General features: G+C 42.4%; 1 protein-coding gene across 1 annotated transcript in view; it reads left to right on the plus strand.

Moving 5' to 3' along the window:
- The window catches only part of znf536 (zinc finger protein 536), a 560,712-nt gene that overhangs the window by 184,008 nt on the left and 353,840 nt on the right, over window positions 1–22,864 (plus strand). Inside the window, exon 4 of the mRNA XM_041192428.1 lies at window positions 14,370–14,483. The gene's annotated coding sequence lies outside the window, so the exon portion shown is untranslated. The remainder of the gene's footprint in view (window positions 1–14,369; window positions 14,484–22,864) is intronic.

Consider the following 22,864-nt stretch of genomic DNA (forward strand, 5'->3'; position numbering starts at 1 on the left):
AATCCAGAAAAATATGTCCACCCATCACAGTCAGTCACTGGAACATATAAATGATGAAAATTCTGTCCATACATTTTATTTTTTATTTAATAAAGGAAAGCTCATCCCGCCCTTGGATGAGGGTTCATGAAAAATGAAAAATCCATCTGGCCAATTCGTCCGTCCACCAACCGTAAGGTTGGATTTACCACGAAAATTTGGAGACAATTGCAGCTTTACACTAATTGGTCTCTTAATTTTCAGCAGGCACACTTCCGACTTTTGTGTGCGCCCGCCAACCGATATATCCCACACGATTTTGCATCCAATGGGGTTGGGTATGTACCCACACGCCAAACTAAAATGATGAAAATCTGAAGCAGGTTACACAAGTTATGTGATGGAGCCCGAGGGACAAAATGTTTACATAGGATTATATTAGATGTATGGCACAGAAACAGGCCAATTGGCCCAACCAATCCATGCCGGTTTATATACAAGTCAAGCCTCCTTCCAGCTTTCCTCATCTAAATTTAGCACCATAACCCTCTATTCCCTCTTCCCTCAAATGCTTTTCTACGCCCCCCTTAAATATGTCTAAAATGTTTGCTTCAACAACTCACTGTGATAGCAGGTTCCATATTTCCACCATTATTTGGGTACCTGTTCCAGCATGAAGTTCAGAACAACTTAGGTTGCATTTACAACAAATATATTAATCTATATTCTATTTTTGTACTTCCGGTAAAGAATTATCATACAAACCTAAGCTCAGTGTTCATGTCCATTACTGTTATTTTCTTGTGATGTAACTATTGATATGGTGAACTCTTGTGCAGTGGAGATAAAATGAAAAAGACCCTTCTGATGCTGTAATTAAATGTTGAATAAAAAAGGACAATTTAATATTTCATCATGTTAAATATTTTATCATGGACCAGCTAAGCATTTCCAATAATAAAAACAGAAAGTGCTGGGAAAACTCAGCAGGTCTGGCAGCATCTGTGGAGAGAGAAACAGAGTTAATGTTTTGAGTCCAATATGAATCTTCTTTGGAACTGTATTTCCAGTATTTTTTGTTGTGACATACTTTGGCTATCCAACAATTTTGAAAATAACTAATTTTACAATTCAACAGACCTTTCCTGGTACACTCCCCCCTTAAATTTGACAAGATTATACCAGAGTGCAAGACTAGGCTGGGACATGGATATCCCAGCCTTTCACAGAACTTTTCATGATCATCCATCCTAAACATAATTACTATTGTAGTGGTTCAGTGCTCAGACTTCCCACATCCTGGGATCTCAGTTGAATCCGACACATGGAGGGTGGAGGTATGCCTAGTCATACGAAGGGTACTGACTCACTGGGATCAGACTGGATCTCACCTAAGCGTCCAGGTTAAGATTGAGGCTGAGATACTTAAATAATTTTTTTTAAAGCAATTATCACAGTGACCCCCTTTCAAAGAAAACTGTATGAGACACTTTTAATACCTTTCTTGGTGGGGAATGAAAGGGTGTGACAATGTCACTCTTGCCATACTAACACTTCTGGTGGATTTTTCCATATGATTTTATGGCCTTAGGTATGTTTCTAGTGGCTAAGATATCTGCCATTGTCAAACAAATTGAAGAATCTTCCCCAAACCCAGAAAGTCCACTACATAATGTGGCAATGTTTCCTAGGAAGCATATCTCAACTGTTAGAGTCAACTTACCACAGATTTCTCAAGGAGAGGGAGGGCAAGTTGACCAGGGTCATTGGCTATGATTCAGACATGACACCTGGTGGATTGACCATGTAGATATGAGCCCAGAATTTTATCATGACGGAGAGTCTCTCTGTCATGATAAAAATGGTGGGCGACCTTGGAAATCCTATTTCCTGCACTTCTTATTTTCACAAGGGTGGGACTAAAGTTGGGCTGGAGTTCATGCATGCATGGTTTATGCAGGCAGCTGGCCATTTAAAATACCAACTCCCTCCACTGAAGTGAGATTTTGGTAGGCCAGGCGTGTGAAATCCAGACTATGCAGATTTGACCAGGTGAGAGCTGGTCCGAACTTGATGGGCAGAATTTTATGGCTGATGTGCAGGTGGTGGAGCCTGCACATCAGCGTTTAAAATGTCGCGTGTTGACGTTGGGCGAGTGTCCCGATTTTGAGGAGCCCGTGCGATCTTTGCCTCGGCGCATGGGCCCAACGGTCAGGCGGATAACTGATTTTTTAACAAACCTCATCCACCCTGTGGGATATGTGGGCTCAGAGGGGTTGTTAATGTTTTACCTGAAGTATTTATTGCAGAAAGTATTTTAAACTTACCTGTGTGATTGTTAGCAGTTCAGATCGATTTCCAATAGCTTTCTCTGTACTTTGAAACCTCAGCTCAACAGTCTGCAGACAGTAATCGGGCCTGCTGCTTTCCACAGGCCTCCATTTAGCCTGGGTATGGGTTTTGACATCTCCAATGGAGGCAGCTCCTTTGAGGAGGAAGGGAGGGATAGAATAAGGAGGAGGCCAGGAGTGGACAATCAGCCTCCAGGGGAGCCACCATTGGGAGGCCAGGCGCAGTCACAAGGGGAGCAGGGCCAAGAGGTTGTCGAAGGTGGAAGAGGCCACAGAAGACGCCACTATCCTGCTGCCAGGGTATACAGGCAGCGAAGCAGCTACCTCAATATGACTGAGGTGCAGTGCCGAAGGAGACTCTGACTGTCAAGGGGGTCAGTCAACTATATCTGTCAGATGATTGACCCTGAGATCTCTCCTAACTGTGTTGATGGACACCCCATGCCAGCGGCTCTGAAGGTCACATTTGCCCTCCATTTCTATGCATCTGGCTCCTTTCAGGGCTCAGTAGGTGATCTTTGCGGTGTCTCCCAATCAGCTGTCCACACTTTTGTCAAGCGGGTTACAGACGCTCTGTTCAGACATGCATTAACCTTCATCCACTACCGTTGAGACCAGGCAAGCCAGCGAACCAGAGGCTTCGCAGCCATTGCTGGCTTCCCCTGCTTCTAGGGTGCTATAGACTGCACACATGTGGCCATCAAGGTGCCAGTAAGTGAGCCCGGTGCCTTCGTCAACAGGAAGGGCTTCCACTCCATGAACGTGCAGATAGTGTGTGATCACAGGATGCTGATTCTACAAGTTTGTGCAAGGTACCCAGGCAGCTCCCATAACGCCTACATCCTCAGATACTCCCAGATGCTGATGCTCTTCAGTGCTCCAGCCCGGCTTGATGGATGGCTGGTTGGTGACAAGGGCTATCCCCTCAGAAGGTGGCTCATGACGCCTCTCCACTATCCAAGAACAGAAGCTGAGGAGCACGACAATAGGAGCCACATCTCCACAAGGGCTGTGGTGGAGAGAGCCATCGGTCTTCTCAAGATGCGCTTCTGTTGCCTGGACTGCTCAGGGGGCGCACTCCAGAACCCCTCAGATCGGGTCTCTGTGATAGTGGTAGCATGCTGCGTTCTGCACAATCTTGCGCTGGAAAGGGGGGATGCAGTTGACGATGAAGACCTTGATGCAGTGGATGAGGCTGCACATGATGAATCAAGCAATGGCTCAGAGGATGAGGAAGCACAGGGCAATGATGAGGGGCAGCACACCGACCCACTACTACACCAAGGAGGCAGGGACACCCGGGACACTTTAATCCAACAAACCTTCAGCTAGCTCCACACACATGGATCAGCAGGACCAGCATTGCCTGGCGCTTCCACACGTGGCACTTAAATTGCTACATCTTCCACTTTATCAGCTGCAACTAAGGGCTTTGTACAGAAACATCAATGTCCACTCAAACACTCATGAGATGTCTGTGAAACATACAAATGCAGCCCAAAGGAAACACCCTCCGCCATGGTCAGAAAAGTGGACTTTATTGCCACCAAAATAAACAACAAATGTCGCACTGACGCACATGATGAAAATTTCCCTAATCTAGGGCCAACACAAAATCACCAGTGACAAACCCATGGAGTGCCAAACATGCCTTATGATTATGTTTGCGGGTGCTACGTCTAGGTGCTGCCCCATCGCTCGGAGTGGCTTGTGAGACAGCCTGATGACTCTGCTGTCCTGTTGGTGTTGATGACCTTGGCAGACGTCCTCTGGCCCATGGAGCCTGTGCTGGCCCCGCCTGGGAGGGAGTGACCAGTTCCAGAACTGGCACCTCCCCAGTTGTTGCAGCCTCAACGGATGCAACGGTCACTAGCATAGGGGTGCTGCCCTCATTTGGAGCGCCCTGAGAGGAGCTCACAGAGACGACAGGCAGCTGCTGCGCCGAGCGAGGTCACATTGGACCTTCCTGCTCACCGCAGATGGATGGACACCGAGCTGGGACACTTGGTGCCCAGAAATTCTCCCACATTGCGAATGACTACCTGTGGCCATTAGCGCTGTGAAGGCTTGTAGGTCCGAGCGTAACCCAATCAGATGCTTCTCAATCTGCTGGAAGCCCCTCTCCATGAAAGTTGCCAATCTCTCAATGGAGGAAGCCTGAAGCTCTGCCCTGAGGTTCATGCCATCACTGACACTCTGCCTGGATTCCTCCACCATAGAGACCAACTGAAGCACACCCTCATGCAACCCTGCCAGATACTCCGGCGCACCCTATTGCTTGTCCTGCAGCTGCTGCTTGGGGGAAATCTCCAGAGGCACATCATCACTGCCCGACTCAGCATGTGTCTGGTCTCCTGCAGTTCTCCGGCTGCTGGCGCCATCGGCACTCTCTGTCCGTGCCATCTCCTCCAGTGATTGTGAAGTGCCCTCTCCACTGTGCCCCGGGACACTAGTAAACGTCATAATCCCCACCAATGTGGTAGTCACTGCGCTGGTGCCTGGCTTGCTGAAAGTTGCAAGTGTTGGCCCTCAGGTGTGGATGGGGGTTCTGGACTTGTTCCTGGCAGTCATGCGGTGCTGATGCTGAAATTAACAACAAGGACAGTGCATCAGTTAGCGTTCAGTCAGTAACACCATTCATCCCTTCTCCCCCCCCAGGCTCATAATGCACTCAACCTTCAAAAGCCTAAGGAGACGAACATTGGTGGGGTGGTACATCGACAAGAGGAGGCCCAAACATTATACGCACATACAGACAGGCTGGTCAGATGGCCTAAGGAACGCCACATGGAATGTTATGTGGATAAGTGTTCGGTTAAGCACTTGGGCAAGACAAACAAGGTACAGGAATACATGAATAATGGTAGGACCGTGGGAAGTCACGACGATTACAGGGACCTTGCTGGGCAGGCCCGTTAAGGTAACAGAACAGGAACATAAGGTGTTTAACATGGTCAAAGCTAAACTTGCCTTTATTAGCCGAGGAATAGAATGTAGGAAAAGGGAGTTCATGTTGCAAATGCAGAAAATGTTGTCGAGGCCACAGCTACAATTCTGCATTCACTGTGACCTGTGCTTCATGGGAGGGATGGCATTGGAGTGGGGAGAGTGCAGGGGTTCCTGACCTGGAAGCATGCTGGCCTGGAGAGTTGGAGTGATGAGGAAACATTGCAAACACTTGTGACATTTGCCGTGCAGCACAGGAGATTGACAGGTCACATTATTGACCTTCATACCGTTATGAGGGGCATAGAACAGGTGGACAGAAGGCAACATTTCCCCTTGGGGCAGGGATGACTAACATGGTGGCATCTAATTAAGTTGAGTGCCATGAGGTTGACAGGTGAGGTGCTGAGGACCTTTTGGACAGAGTAATGTGGGACACACTGGCTGAAAGGGTGCTGGAGGCACAAGCCCTCCTAAGATGCAGTAAGTCTTTGGATGTGCAGCAGTGATACCATGGCATGTTAGACCATGGGGATCGTGGTCACAAATAGGATTTGGCGACTTTGGAAGGTGCTCGAGACGCGCATCCTCAAGGGGCCAAGGGACCTTTGTGTATGATCCACACGTCTGACTGTATCAGTCTGTGAATGAGCAGTGTTGCAGCATTAATGATTGCAGCAACCATCAGTGCTCTGGATGGTGGGGAGACAGAGTGGATGGGACTGTGGCCCTCAAATACCTGGCCGCTGCACCCCAGCCTCACCGAGACCTGCCGCCCTGGCCTCTTGCCTCCTTCCCAGCTCCATAGCCTGCTCCTCATAAGTGGTGAGGTGCAGCAGCACAGCGTGCCCACCACCAGTCTGCAGATGCTCCCGGCTATTGTTCCTTGTTTTTGCCTGCAGAACAGAGAAGAGCATTTATTGGGGCTGATCGCTCATGTACTCTGCACGCGCATGCCGCACCGCAACCACAGTGGCCCATCTGAGGCCTCCAGCAGCTCCTGTCCGCACTACTGGTGATCAGTCCCCAGAAGATAGTACGGCTGCTCCCAACCCCCTCCACTGTCGGTCACCTTGGACACATTCGGTGTCCATCACTTTGAATAACACACGGGTCTTAGTGCCCATGGCAAGGAAGCGCAACTAGGTGCGGCGCTGAGGCCAGCAGATGGCTCCTGGCCACGACACCTTGAGGCTCCCCTTCCACCATCTCATTACCATCAATAAGACATGTGTTGGAGTTCTGAGTATGTGTCTAGCTGCCTCCCCTGCAGGTTGCCCCCAGACTACTCAAATGTGACAAACACTAACATATGCTGCAGGGAGAACCCATCTTTTCATCAACTGCTTAGGCTGATGTAAGCATGGTCACTACCTGTTTGCCCACCCAGCGTGCGCCAAATGCCCAATGCAGTAACAACACTAAGATGTGGGTGGGGGGTTGTGGGGGGGGGGGCTCAAAGGCTAAGGCTACCTGCTGGGTGAAATGGCCAAGGCCAACATGGTATTCACCCTTCCGAAGTGCAGCAAATCATTGAAGCGCTTGCGGCACTGTGTTCCTGTGCGCCGCACAGCATCTTGAGAGCTTACAGCCTCTGCCACCTCCTGTCATGCCTGCCTGATCACGTGGGGGGCCCTCCTCCTCCCATCCTCTGGAAACACCTCCCGATGATTTGACACTTTTTCCAGGAGGGCAGGAAGGCATGTATATTGGCCCTCCGCTGGCCTTCGCTGCTGTTTGCCCCCCTTCTTCTCCTCTGCCCTCACTTCCTCTGGAGCCCGGTCGCTGGCCATGGTGAACAGCCTAAAGGAGGCTGCCTGGCCTTTCTTTATACAGACTGCCGGTTCCCCATTGCCACAGGTTTGAATTTCCCGCTGAACACGGGAGTCTGAGACGCACTGGGCGGGCCTTAATTGGTCCGCCCATGCAAAATGGCGGTGCGGCCCGTTTCGCCGGCGGGGATCGGCTCCCCGCCCGCCAGAGATTGAACCGAGACCAGCTGCCCGTCAAACAGAAAATTCAGCCCGACGGATTTGTTTGGTAACCTACCTCTTTGGTACTCCTTTGAATCTGGCACACCTTTTGGAGAGGTAAGGCATCTCTTGGGATTGTTAGAAGTAAACATGATTGTGCATAAAATGTGCACAAACTCTTTTAGAGCTCATTGGAACTGTCAAAACTGTCAGAGAACTGTCAAGCTATCAAAGATCTATCAAACCTGTCAAAGACTGTTAAGCTGTCAAGGAACTGTCAAGCTGTCAAAGAACTGTCAATGCTGTCAAACTGGCAAAGAACTGTCAAAGCTGTCAAAGAACTGTCAGTGTATACTAGGTGTGTTGGAATGGAGAGGTAAGGGCAAAGGGTGGTGGGTGGGCAGCATGGTTTGGCATGAGCTTGCACAATGCTGGCAAGGAGCTATAAAGGTCCTTGGGGATTTGGGATGTATAGGGGGCATAATTGTCCATGGGGGTGGGTGGAGGGGCATGGGTTGCCATGGGAATATGTAGGGCCATGGTGGGTTAGGGGCATGAGGTGGCATAGGCTGGCATGGATGGAGCATGGGGAGCACGTTGGGGGGGGAGTTGTGAGGGGTGAGAGCTGGAGGGCTGTTTTGGTTTCAATCTTTTTTTTAAATTTAATTCAACAAAGTAGCAAAGCGCAGAGACAGGCTTTTCACCCAGCCTGCCTCTGCGCCCGGCAGCCTCTACATTCAGTCCAGGTTGGCGGGCCCGACTTCTAATACAACCCACCTCCCCAGAACGAAAATCAAAACCACTTTTAAAGCTGGGCCACCACCCTGGGAGTGACATTCTGGGCCACATACTGTACCACACTATTAGCTGAAAAAGTTAATCTGTAAATATCGGGAAGCATGCTTTAAAATATAGCAAAATAAATTAACTAATTATATAGTTACATAGAATCCCCACACTTAACATACAAACATACAACTTCGGAGCAGGAGTAGGCCACTCGGCCTCTCGAGCCTGCTCTGCCATCCAATAAGATCATGGCTGATCTGAATGTAACCTTAACCCCACATTCCTGCCTACCCCCGATAACCTTTCACCCCCAGGTTAATCAAAAATCTACCTAGCTCTGCCTTAAAATATTCAAAGACTCTGCTTCCATTGCCTTTTGAGGAAGAGAGTTCCAAATACCAACAACCCTCTGAGAGAAAAAAAATTCCCCTCATCTCTTGTCTTAAATGAGTGACCCCTTATTTGTAAACAGTGGCCCCTAGTCTAGATTTTTCCACAAGAGGAAACATCCTTTCCACATCCACCCTGCCAAGACCCCTCAGGACCTTAAACATTTCAATTAAGTTGCCTCTTACTCCTAAATTCCAGTGGATACAAGCCAAACCTGTCCAGCCTTTCCTCATAAGACAACCTGCCCATTCCTCGCATTAGTCTAGTAAACCTTCTCTTAACAAAAGAAGAATATTACGCAAATAGTGAAATGCAGCTTTTACTTCACTAACAATAAAGTTGTTCCTTCAATGCTTCTGAGTTAAATTATTTTCCTTAATCATGAACAAAACAAAATGGTTATTTTCTAATTATTTAATGCTGTTTATGTGATTATTGCAGTTGAGCTTCACAGTGCTAAAGTATTATGCAAAGGATTACAGATAATGTGAAGGCAACAACTGAAGGTTTTCTTTCATACTTGGAACTATTTTGCTCAACAATAGAAATATTTAATTTCATGTAAGTGCATTTTACTATCAGATTCCATCTCAAGTATCTACTAATCTTGTGATACATCGGAGGAGGCTTAAGGGAGGAAGTGACATCTAAGAGCAACAGTTATGTCATGTGATTTCAGAACTGCAGTGCCCTTCACTGAGGATGGTAACCCTTTTCCAGGCCTGCTCAAGATCCCATGGCACTAATCACAAACAGCAGGAATTAAATTTTAAGTATTCTCTGCTGAAAAACTTTCCGAACCACTATACTGGAGCAATGGACCTTGTGTAAATCAAACATGTCATCTCATTACATTAACTTTGTTTAATGTCTATAGAGCAAATACATTAGTTACTCTAGACAGCACTAGATGTGCACGGAATGGATAGAAACAAGCTTGTAGTTCACAAATATAGGCAAGAATTCTACCCCACAGCGGAACAGTAAGAGGGCAAAATTGAACTGGCAAAAAAAGTTAAAAACACCAAAAGACTTAATCAGTCTTCACACAACATTGGAATAGGAATAGACCATTTAGCACCTTGAGCCTGTTTCACTATTCAATGAGATCATGGTTGATCTGTGATCTAACTCCAGATATATCCCTTAACAACTTTGCACAACAAAAATCTATCAATCACAGATCAAAAATTTACAATTGACCTTGCATGAATTGTCATGTTATCGAAGAGAGATTTATTACCCTTTCTGTGTAAAAGTGTTTCCTAATTTCACTTCTAAAAGATCTGATGAAGTACATTTAAGGAGGACCTCCAAGAGTGGGAGACCAGCTGGGATGGAGCAAAAAGGATTATAATAGAAAGGGCTGGTGGCAAAGTCTTGCTGCCCATTTTTCCCACATGAGACCAGAGGAGCTATGTCTAAGGCCTAAATTTTTGTTCCTGGGTCAGGAGCGCAGAGTCGGGATAATTCCTGGCACTGCAAACCCGAACCGGGAAAACGTTCCCCAGAACTTTGGATTTTCGTTCCAGGGAGAGGGGCGGGTTTTATGGGAGTCATGGCAGGCGACCCAGGAAACAGTGTGGAGGCTGCCAGGCATGGGCAGAAGGCATGCCTTGGTGCCTACCACTTTGTCAAAGCCAGGAAAGAAAACAATACAGCGCCCTCATCCCTCTCACCCCAGACACTCTCAATGCCCCTCCATTGCACCTCATGCCCCCACCCAACCCTATGGTCCCCATACTCTCCATGCCAACCTATGCCCCTCTGACTACCCTATAACCCTTTATAGCCTCCATGCTAATGTATCACCATTTCATGCCAACCCATATCCCCACACACCACCCTTTGTCCTTACAGCTACCATGCCAACTCATGGGCAGACCTCAGAACCCTTGCTGAGATTAACAAAGTTCTTAATTGTCTATTGATGAATTTACTATTAAAAAACACTCATTGATAAAACACATTTAATACATTTAGCTTCCTTTAATTCCGTATTCAAACATGCATTAGAATTCATAGTCCCACTTCAAAGAGTTTATAACAACTTGGAGCTGTCAGTCAAATTGTGGACTGACAGGCACCCCACTGTAATGATGAAAAGTTGCACAATCAGTCATGTATCACTAATCTTGTAATTACAACCCTCAGGTTTATGTCAACCAACAGAGTGAAATAGCAAGCATTGATTTTCTTTAACACCGCTGACAGTTTTTTTTCAAATAACTGAAAGGCAGGAGTTTTAAATGCCTTGACAGCTTACTTTGACAGTTCTGTTGACAGTTCATTTTGATAGCTCTCTTGACAGTTCCAACGAGTTTATGCACATTTTATGCACATTCATGTCTAATTTTAACAATCTCAAATGGCACCTTACTTTCCCAAAGGGCAGTTTACCTTTCCCAAAGGGATCCTGGGACCATAACCAAAAGGGTACCTTACCTCTCCAAATAACTTTGGCACCTTTTCCTACTATGTCTAAAGTACATAAGTTGTGTTTTGGTCATCCCACTAGCAAAAAACAGATCAGCCTGAGGCAGCTGCACTTTAACATATGAAGTTGCCTTCATGAATCACGGATGTGCAACTTAGAGCCCACAGCCCCCCATTCCAACCCCTGTGAAAATAGAAGGTGCCATGTTCAAGGGTGGGATTTCCAGATCAGTGCTTCCACCATCATTTTCGTAATGACAGAGAGCTTCTCTGACATTACAAAAATTTAGGGCTAAGTAAGTAAGCCCCTAGTCTTAGTGTCCCCATCTGTTCATAATATATTGAAAACTTCTAAACCTTCTAAATTCCAGGGAATATAACCCTAATTTGTGTAATTTCTCCTCATGACTTAACCCTTGGAACCCAGGTATCATTCTTGTTTATCTACCCTGCACTCCCTCCAAGGTCAATATATCCTTCCTAAGGTGTGATGCCCAGAACTGCTAATAGGTGTGGCTTAACTGGGGCTTTATATAGCTGAAGCATAACTTCTTCATCCTTGTATTCTAGTCCTCTAGATATAAAGATCAGCATTCCATTTGCTTTTTTGATTGTTTCCTGTGCCTGTTCTTAGCATTTTAATGATTTATGTCTATGGATCCACAAGAATAGGAATGTAAACTGAATGCGCCATCCATTCTGCAGTTTTTATAGACATGCCATAAGAAACAGATTGGCATATGATAAATATTTATTCATGTTTGAAATGTAGTTACTCTATTCTAATCTAACTGCTTGACAAACTGTTGTGCCTTTATTTTGTACACTTTAGTTTATACTTTTCCCCTGCTTTTGTCCACCCCCTCTGTTATCTCTAACATTGGCAAGGGAAGCTTGGTGAAATGCTGTAGCCTATGGACCATTTCCCCAGATAAGTGCCAGTTCTATATGGACATAATCCAGGAGCCATGTTTGAACCATACAGAAAAAGGCCACAGGCCAATTTGCTCTCTCTTCCTTTAAAAATTCTGTGATGGGTGCATCTAAGGAATGGGTGCATTTAGGAATTGTGAGAGAGTGAACTTAAACAGTGCTGACCCTCAGAATTATCAATTGAGACTAAGATTCAAGCTGGGGTCTCTTAGTTGAGAGCCCCAAGAGCTAGTGTTCTAGCTACTAGACAGCACTGTGGCTTTCACTGTTGAAAACAGACACCACATGAAGTTACTGAAGATGTTAGTTGCATTCTTGAAGGATATTACAGCACAATACTGGATTAATCAATACAGATTGAATGACTAACAGAACCATAGAAACAAACATCACTATAGAAACACGGAAAATTTGCTAAAGCCAGATATACTTCATATTTTAATTTTCTGAGTGTGTTCGTTGATTTATTGTTCATGGGTAAAACAGAATGGATTGCATTTGAAATATATGAAGCTTACCCAACCAGGAGCATTAATACTTTAATAGATTTCTACCTTGAATTCTAATCCATGACTGCAATCGATCTTGTTAATTTTAGAATGCAGGTGAGGAAGATGCTGGAATTACTAAGAAGAAAGGGAAAATGGGGTGGGGGGGTGGGGGGTGCGAGGGGGCGGGTGCGGTGTGGTGGTGGTGATTTAAAATTATGCTTAGAGATTGGTCAGTCCTCAATTAATTTATGGTAAAACGTCTTAAAGCCCCTGAATACAGTGGCAAACCATGCTCTGAATAGTGGGTGTCATAAAACTTAGCATGATTTATCAGAGAATTTGAACATTCTGACATGAGAGAATAAGTTGAAATGCATGGATTTTTTTATTAATGTGAAAAATACAATGGTAGCACATATTGTAATTTTGTTTTGTATCACAGATGTAACGCTGACCCTTTCACAGAATGGACTGCCTATTAGACCCTTGTTAGACCCCAACACAATCATTTATTATGTGCACTTCTATTAGTATGTGCTGCAGTTGTTCACCGGTTGTACACAATACTGCTTCGTATCTATCCCTTAAGTCTGTGAATGTTTCTGTTCAGGAGCTGGAAAGCTGGTCACTAATGCATTATCATATACAGGGTGGTCCCAGGCCTCTTGACAAAAGGCTATTTACTACAATTTAATGTTATTCAGAGAAGAAGTGAAAAATAAAGCCTGAGAGTAAAAAATGGCATCTGTTTTTCACTGTGCATTCATGCAGGAACCTGAGTTTAAGACATATGACATTTTAGCTACAAAAGAAATAAAACTGGGGCATTCTTTATAACCTGCTCCAGACTGCAGCATTTTCCAAATGCTATTAAGTTATCGATTTACACAGCCACATGATGATGTCATCTATAAGAAACAGAATGCAGATGACAGCGAAATACAGTGGTGACAGTGACCTTGTTTTAACATCTCTGGGACCCTGTCAGGTTCATTTCTAGTGTAGTGTTTCAGAGATGCACTTTTTAGGCTATATCTAGTTACTGTGTGGAGTATTAATACAGTATGGGGTTCAGAAGCAATTCACATATAGGTCAATTACATGCACTAACATCTGCTCTGCCTTTATCATTTGCATATGGTATTCATATGTTAATGATGCCTGTTTTATACACTAGTAACATATTTATGTAAATAACTTGGATGTAGATGACTTGTGCATCCACTTTGATTATCATTGGGAAAAGAATAGGAATAAATGGCATCTGAATTTGTGGTCTGCATGCTCGTGTTTCAAGTACAATCTTTTTTCAGCTTGAGTAAAGACTGCTATATCCGAGTGTGGCTCTGATTTGTACAAGAAGCCCCTTAGTGGGAAAGCTTCCATTTGAAAGCAGCTTAAAGCCTTATAAATCAATAATGACACAGATGGACTGCTGATAATCTATTTAGAATGCCTGATAGCAAATATTGTTGTACAGATGATTAGAATGGCCACTGTTTTAGCAGCAAGCTTTTCCTTTTTGCTAGAGTATGACTGGAAAAGCAAAAGCAAAGTACTTTCACTTTTGTCCGCAAATCCTCTTGCTAGTTTTTGGGTGGCATTGGGCTGCAACATGGGTAGAAGAACAAAGAGGTTTAGCAGCTCCTGCTAATATAATGATAACAGACTCTGTTTCTACAACATAAAAAACAAAAGCTTTTAATGGAATTGTCTCTTCAGGTGTAAGTAGCATAGAAGGTTGCTTCTTTAATAGTCTTTGGCCTGATTTAACACGAGAAGTGGGAAATAAAGTGGAGGTTGTCAGAAATGGCAGCTGCCTGGAATCCTGATAAATATAAGCTTTTATTGATTTGATGAAAATGAAAGATCCCAGTGCTATGCAGTATTTAGCTTCTTGTCTAGAACACGTCACCAGTGGCCTTGCTTTAGGATAGATTTTCATTCTCACTTGCTAGATTTTATTTCATCTTTAACCTTTTCAGCTGAATTTCCTTGACCTCTGAATATAGCTGTGTTTTGGAGAATTTGTTGCAGTTCACTTTACATCATATCTTTATGTATTTTTCTTTTTATGATAGGGAAGTGGAACACCCTCTCAACAATCTTTCAGTGCAAAGCTCAGCTATTGAACTCACTGGTGTTTTCCAACCAGCCAGACAGTCCTAAAACAAGTATGCAGTTCATTTGCTAAGGTAAGACTTTTATACTTATCTCTACACACACGTGTGTGTGTGCGTTTGTGTGCGTGTGTGTTCCAACCGTACAAAGCCTGGTGCCATAATGAGGATAGTGTGGCAATGAAACCTGACCCATTTTATTTAGTGAGCCACAGGATAAGAGAGAGGATTTATTTCACGCAGATGCTAACTGTTAACCAATGTTGAGTGAGCCCATATGAATATAGCTGTCACTTTAGAGTAAAGGTAAGTGAGGTATTTTCTATTCAAATGTCCCCATTATTCAAAAGCCTAATTGCCTTATATTCGCTTTTTGTGTAATTTTACAATGTACTGCAGTTTTGGGATGTATAATATCTTTTGACTTCAAGTTGTAGTTCTTTTCTTTCTCTTGCAGGACTTATCAGAAACATTTTCTATGAATCCTGAAAGTGTTAAATACAATTCTATGCAACTTACAAACTACTCAACACAGTTTTCATCTGCCATCAACACCATAAGAAAATTATTTTTTAAAAACGTTATATTTATCTACTCCAATTCCATCCAAATTAATAAACAATAACAACAACACTAACAACTTTCATTTAGATAGTTCCTTTAATAAAGAAAATGTCCTAAGGTGCTTCACAGAGGTACAGTCAGACAAGAATTGGCCAAAGAAGGAGATATTAGGAGAGATGACTAAAAGCTTGGTCAAAGGACTAGATTTTAAGGAGTGAAGAAGAGGTGTATAGGCAATGAAGTTAATGGAGAGATCTTTAAGATCTTAAGTGGTGGGCCACTGAAGGTAATGCTGGCAATAGTGGGCGAAAGGAACAGTGTTTGGGGAGTTCGCAAGAGCCCAGGGTTGGAGGTGTGCAGGATTCTTGAATGGTTGTAGGATTGGAACAGGTAACAAAGATAGGGAGAAAGACCATGAAGAGTTTGAACACAAGAATGAGAATGTTAAACATGATGTATTTGGGAGGCCTTGAACTAGTGTAAGGCCAGCATATACAAGTGATGAATAAGGGCAACCTGGAGCAGGATAAGGTAAGGGGAGTAGGGTTTTGGAGGGCGAAGGATTAAGAGATCGGCCAGGTTGTCATTGGATTAGTTAATGCTGAAGGTGATAAATGCATAGATAAGAATTCTGAAAGCTAATGGGCTGTGGCTAGGGTAGAGCTGGGCAATGTTACAGTGATACAAATGGGTATTCTTTGTGATGGAGAATTGGAAGTTCAGCTCAGAATCAGATAGAATGCTGAGGTTGCAGCAATCTAGTTCAGTGTCCTGGAAAATGAACAAAAGAAGAAATTATATTCTAAGCAAAAGGGTGACATTTTCAATTGACTGTTTTTCTTTAGCTGACGGAAGGTGGGGTGGGGGTACTGGTGTCAGCATTGGGGATACAGGTGCAGCACCTTGTGCCTAGCTATTGCTTCTCAATATATTTACTTGCAGTTTGTCCTCGATGCTAAATCCTCCCTTTGGTGGCAAGATTTCTGAATGATCGTGACATGAGCGGAGCACCCATTGTAACCAATACAAAGTCATAGGCCGGGACTTTCCAGCCCTGTCTTGGTGGTACCTGATACAGGAGACTCCACAGCCCGACCAAGAGCCCATTGACTTTCGGTAGGACTGGATGATCCCAGCGGCAGGCAGGGCCAGAAAATCCTGCCCATAAAGTTATTGGGATATTGGGATATATGGAATCTGTTTGATTTACCACAGTATCACAGAATTTCAGAAACTTTAGGTAGTTCCTTAAAAAGAATGTTATAGAATTCTGCAAAGATCACACCCTTCATCCACAAATTGCAAAACAATTTTGAAGTGAAGCTAAATTTTGCAATTGAACTTTTGTTGAAAGCTCTGAAACTGTTGGTAAAAGAAATCCCAACTTTCCCTTTTACATCTTTAGTTGCAAATGTTTGAATTACAATGATAATTCCAGTTTTGTAAAAACTGAAAAAGAATTGACAATTAAGTGAAATGCTTCACAATGTAAATCAGGCTTATATTTTAAATAGAGAAATAGCCAATTATGTACTATAGCAAATGTTAGGTAACCAATATTTTCAGACTTCTTTTCTCAGCTTAATAAATTATGTGGTACATTCAAACTGTCATCTCATAACCAAGTGGGTCCAGATTGGATCAGACTTGGCTGCTTGCCCGTGTTCAACAGAAGTGGGTTGAGGGGCAGCAAGAGCTTCACATTGAAGAAAGAAGTTGATGTATTCCATTAAAACTGAATGAGTTGTGCCAAGTTAATGCAGCTGAGCACTGATTAAAACTGAACCCCCTGGTATTGGAGATGTGATCTGTTTGCCCAGTCTTCAGATTACAAATAAAATTATGTAACGGCAGGTATATGTCATATAGATGTTCATACCAGACAACAAGATTCTGACAGGATTTCATACCCTGGAGAATTTTTTTCTTTGTTTTCAATTCCCTCCTTCCCAATTGCTTCCATCCCCCTCTCATCTTCAATTTGGATGGTTCGGCCTGAAGATTGTTCCATAAATCCTGTTAATGCACACAAGAGAAACTCTAGAGCGGAGTAAGAAAGGATTCCTTCCTTCTGCATTTTTCTCCTTTTCCCAAGAAACCTGACCAAAAAGAACAGTTTGCTCCCAGGAGAACCCATTTGTTCACTAAATCATTACTAGAATTCAAGTCTGAGTCACCAGGGTCCAGTACACTGTTGCTCTTGGATTGTGGTGTCCACGTTAGTACTTAAACTTGAATGCCATTTCTTTTGGCCTTTTACACAAGTATATTAAAATGTGTTACAGAATAAATACATTGCATCCTGATTTACAATTTCCTTTTTCTTGTAAAAGTTATTTGGAATTTGATAGTGGTACATCTGTTAATGGACAGCCCATTTCTCTAGGGCAAGCTGTTTAAGTTTTGGGAAATCGATTTTAAAAATGAAGAAGAGATGCTGCCTGATATGAGAGCAATTCTAGTTAACTCCTCTATTTGATATTTTACCATTCTGTGGCAGGGAGCTTGTACTAGAACATGACTTATACTTGGACCTGATACTAGAGCAGGGAAACAGCTGTTCGTTGTCTAACAGCATGCACACTGCACCGATGGAGTTTCTGTCACCACCTGCACACCCTAAATCAGCAAGCATCTGTTTTTCATTGTAGTGCACACAAAAGAAAAGATCTGTCCACATTCATCTCAGCATCGATAAGAAGGTTCTTCATCTAGTCACTGCAGACAAACTTTCACATCAAGTGGAGACTTAGACATCTGAGGACATTATATACTACAGTAATAAATGCTACTTTAACCTTTTGGAGTAGAGCAGCAACACTTTCAGTCTCCAAAACTAGCAGCATTTTAACCATTTCAAAAATACTGCAACCTACCCATTAGCTGCATACGTTCTTTGATTTTGTACTTCAGTTTATTTTTTATCTAATATTACATTGAGGAAAAACAATGTGTTGAACTCAATGTTGAGCCTGGAAGCCTGTAAAATAGTGCCTGACTGGAAGATGAGGTGCCTGTTCCTCAAGCTTCAGTTGAGTTTCATTCAGGTATACTGTTCAGTATTTGCCTGGAGAAGGGGACTCCAATGGGTGCACAAATAATCCAAATGGACAAATCGGGTGTGTAAATTAAGTTACACATACTTTTGGCAAAACATGCTATTGCACTTGTGTAACAATTTAAAACATGGTTCTGTACATTTTGTTTTGGAATTATTATTGTCAGCAAGATTGTTTATAAATAAAAAGGTTATATGTCCAGTGCACTGTGATAGATATTTGTCTAGGAGCATCATTGGAAAAAAGTAATGTAAAATTTCAAATTCCTTGCATATGACAATGGTGATTAAAATCCCCACGTCTCACTAATCAAATGTCAAGTCTTCATTACATGTCCCAAACACGAGGTAAATACATTTTCCTTCCTGCAGTTGTAATGTTAACGGTTGGGTGGGTGATGCATGTGGCTGAACATGTAGAAAATGAGTTTGTTTCCCTTCAGATTTAATGTGCCTAAAGAGAGTTATGCGATATTACATTTACAGTATTAAGCTTTTGTAATGTTTTTTGGTAGAAGTTAAAGATATCTGTGGGTAAGTACTTCGTATGGATAACTAGATTACAAAATTTAATGCAGAACCTTGGATAACAAAAACATCCTGGGCAAGTATTCATATTTGCCATTGCCAACTTACACATACATCTTCGATAAAAGAAAAAGTCCTGAGGCTGAATTCTGGAACACAGCTGCGATCATTTTTTTTAAAATCGCAATTACTCATCCCAGTAATTAACAACAATCATTTTGGCCGTGATCTTATTCTGAAAATTCCTTTTATATAAAAAAAACTTTCTGGCTTCTAATGTGACATTTACCCGCCTCTAGTTAGGAGATTGATCACTGCAAATGAATATCTGAAACTTGAAAAAAATACTTTCAGCAATTATTGTCAAAATATTTTGGGATTGTGTAGCATAAAGCATTGTGAAAATGCAAGTCAATTAGCTGAATTTTAGCTACCATTTCTGGGAAGCTGCTTTCTTTTGCCATTATGTCAACCTTGGTGACATTTTCATCAGGATTGAACTTCTTTCCCGATTTTGGCTGGCAAACAATTGCTGCTGGCGAGTTTTCTGACAGCCATGAACCAATGCTGAAACTCAAAGCCATGGTGCATGTGCTACTGCTTTTGCTTCTTTTGCAGAAGTCTGCTAACCGATGTCCTCAATAGCTGGCAATTTAAGCAACCCAAATGTTTTTTGGCAATTTGAACTAAGTGACCAGCATTTGTTGATGGACATCTGTTGCACTGGTGTTCTGTTTTACATTGAATAGAATTTGTCTTTGCATTGCAAATGTATATTGTAGTCTGCCTTATACGGTTGCATTTTTAACCCTCTCCAGACTGAATCTGCACTTTCATTTGAGCAGTTGGTCTAACAAAAACATACTGAGATTTTAACTAATTCAAAATGCATGCCATTACACAGAATTAAAATCAGGCCCATATTTTTCACCACTAATATGCAGTTTAATTACTTTTAGTAAAGCAACTAGCAGAGACCCACCAGCATTTGCGGTCAAATTACTATCTTTATTGCAGCAGTACTTCTTTAAATACAGGATTTCTAGTTATTCTGTCACCAAGGACTTTAACAGAATCAAAACATCTCACACTGGAAAAAGCAACATAAAGCTATCCATGTGTAAAAAACAGGCCTAGGAATATAAATACAGATTTTGTCAAGTATCTGGCCTTGTGACTTGTTTATAGTTGTAGAATATGAGAGTCTAATTGGGAACTATTTTCTTCTGAGTTGAAAAGTAGGCATACGTCTGCTGGATTCAATATTATTCGAGGAATAAGCACTATTTCCATGAAATCTGTTTGTTATAATTTCAGCATCTATCATTAAAGAAAACAGCTTCCTAACTACCAATCTTATTCCATAACAGTCCTTGTTTAAGATTCAAAGTTCATAGCAACATTAAAACTTCCTTGTGCAGTGTCATGTCCTTTGGAGTTAGACTGTGTGGAAACTCTGGTGGGTATGGGCTGTTATTATCTTCTTTGGCTATAGAATCAATGCTGATTTATTCTTTCAATTTACCTGACAGCTTTTCTAAAACTTTGTAATTCAAATCTAGCAAATCTTCATTTTTAGCTTTTGAAGAATAAGTAATAAAAAATAATAATCTCTGCCATTTTGCCACACTTAACCAATTCCATCATCTCATCCAGCCCTCCATGCCGTCCCCATCCCATTCCTTCCATCCTCCCAATGCCATTCCAATCCTGCTCTTGCCACTCATTTCTCCCATCAATTCTATCCCGTCCCATATGGAAACATTCTCTCTCCAGCCAGGGTAACTTTGTTGTTGGGCTCCCCTTTCCTTCTGCTGTTTTTGTTCTCCACCAACCCCACCCATCCTGCTGCCACCACTGCCATGCTATTACGCACTCCAGTGATCCATGTGCCTCTGCATGCTCCAGGCACTGCCCACCAAATAAACTCAGAAGCTAGTGTGTTCCTTAAACTAGCCAACCAACGCAGTTGGAACAGACGAAACTGACTATTACTATTATAGATTGTCAAGCATTTTGCACATACCCACATGCATGGAGCAACTTGGGCCAGGCTTCTATGTTGCTCATACTGGTTAAAGGTTGGTCCAACATGGTACAGAATGAAATCTAACATCTGCTTGACAATGTAAATCAGGCAGCTACGTGCCAATCAATGCCAGTTCCAAATTGAACCACCTCAGGGTTGAGTCTCCTGCTGATTTTGTTTCAAATCAGTACAAACTGTAGGTAGGGTCACTGTTGAATCAATCCTCCCAGTGGCCACAACGTTCTAAGCTCTATAAACATTTTGCTGATGCAATCACATGAAGAATACTGATGTTTATGGCAGTATACTTTTACACATGCTTAATCTCTACATTTTAAAGTGTCTATAAAGCCACCCCACTGTAAGGAAACAGTTTAAACAGAATGAATGTGATACATCAAACATTACGAATATGAGCTCTGAACTCAGTTTACACCACCAGGTCTAGGTTCCAGTACAAACACAGCACCGGTCAATACACAGTCACGTAAGTCATTTTTGTAATATGTGCCACTGGATCCAAGCAACATTTTTTCAATGTATTCTATTGCAATTAAGAAGATTCCCTGATATATTGCAAACCATTATAAATAAAATGGGAATAAATAACAAAGTTTGTCCCTTTGTCACAATATTCTTTCAAGAAACTGTCAGGGGTCATTATTTTTCCTTTTTCTGAAAAGAATATAACTGTCCAATTGAAGTAGTATTTATTATTAGATTATATTTGGAATCCACAGGGAGTCTGGCTCTCTAAGGGCCAGGAGTATTCCAAATAAAAATGCCATTATTAACCTGATCAAATTACCATCAGTGACTTGAAAGGTTCACATATTTGTAAACTGCAACCATAAGGGAATAAAGTTACAGGTTATTCCACTTAAGAATAAGTCTAATAGGAATTACTTTTATTTAAGAGCAAAGTAGATTCTAGTCATTTCTGCAGCACTAAACTTGATAAAAAAGTTTCCTTCATAAATATTTTTATGTCACTACAGTGCACTCCAGTGATCTAAAGGTGACCTTGCAACCTCCTGTCTATAAGCATGACTCATTACTCACCCGTTACTGACCCAATGTCACACAACAAAAGCCACAGAATGTGTTAATGGCCAGTCCTTTAAAGGTGAGGAGAAGAAGCTGACCTGTCATCTTAGGACACTTATACATTGCCTGGATGGATCCCAGGAGTGCGATGCACAAATGGAGACACGTAATGTCCATGTTCCATTCTCTAGTTTGCTTTAGCTGTTGCCAGCACTACAGTCAAGCTTCACTGGAAGCAAAAGAGCTCCAATTTCATTGGTAAAAGGGAGAGAATCTGTTCCCTGAATGGCTAGCTGTTAACGAGACCCACAAAAAGATGCATCACTAATACCATCTGATCTTCAAAGCTTCCTCCCCACTTATTTTCAGTGCACCGCTAACTACAGTGCTTCATGCCTGCAATCAACAACACACACTGAATATTAAATGTCTTTAGTTTGGTAGTGCAGACTTTTAATGCCTAGGATTTGCTTCGTGAGATGAATGACAATTAACTAATAACACCTCACATAGACTATGCTTTGGGACCAGTGCTGTGCTGACATCTGCCGAAATCTGGTCTCAAAGGTGCATAACTGTGTGGCACTGGTACAAGCAAAACCACCACAATCCCAATGCTTCACGCTGGTGTATTGTGGACCCAGCTGCAGTAAAGTGCAAGCTGATCCTATTTATAGATTGTTCACTTGATAATGCATCACACAGTGATATTTTGATGTGAATAGCATCACTGCATTATCATATGATCTATGATGGGCGGTCCTCTTGTGCAGCCTAAAATGTAGGCCTGAAATTACACTGCACAAAGATTTATTTATGAATGTTTAACATGTTTGTATTAAGTTCCCAGGCTGCTACTTAATGGAATTCCAGTTTGTTTATTTTAAATTAGTTAAAATATTTAATCTCTGCTGAATTGTGGGCAAAAAAAGTTAATACAAATGTTTTAAGCATTCTTACAATAGTCTTTATATAGCATAATTTCAAGGTTTAAATAACTCTGGTCAAAGTAGCAGCATTAACATAAGATTGCTGTCATTCTATGATGGTCTTTTTACTATTCTGTCAGCAGGGCCCTGTATATGTAAATCTGCTTTTATCAGTTTTATGTCACTTGGGCCCTTTAAATATAACCAAAGCAAATGTGTTTCTTTGGTAATATTGTAGTGTCCTGTGTGCTACAGGTTACTTTAGGTAAAACCATGTTATTTAAGAACCACTCAAAAGCAA

Source organism: Carcharodon carcharias, chromosome 7, assembly GCF_017639515.1.
Source record: "Carcharodon carcharias isolate sCarCar2 chromosome 7, sCarCar2.pri, whole genome shotgun sequence".
Lineage (NCBI taxonomy): Eukaryota > Metazoa > Chordata > Chondrichthyes > Lamniformes > Lamnidae > Carcharodon > Carcharodon carcharias.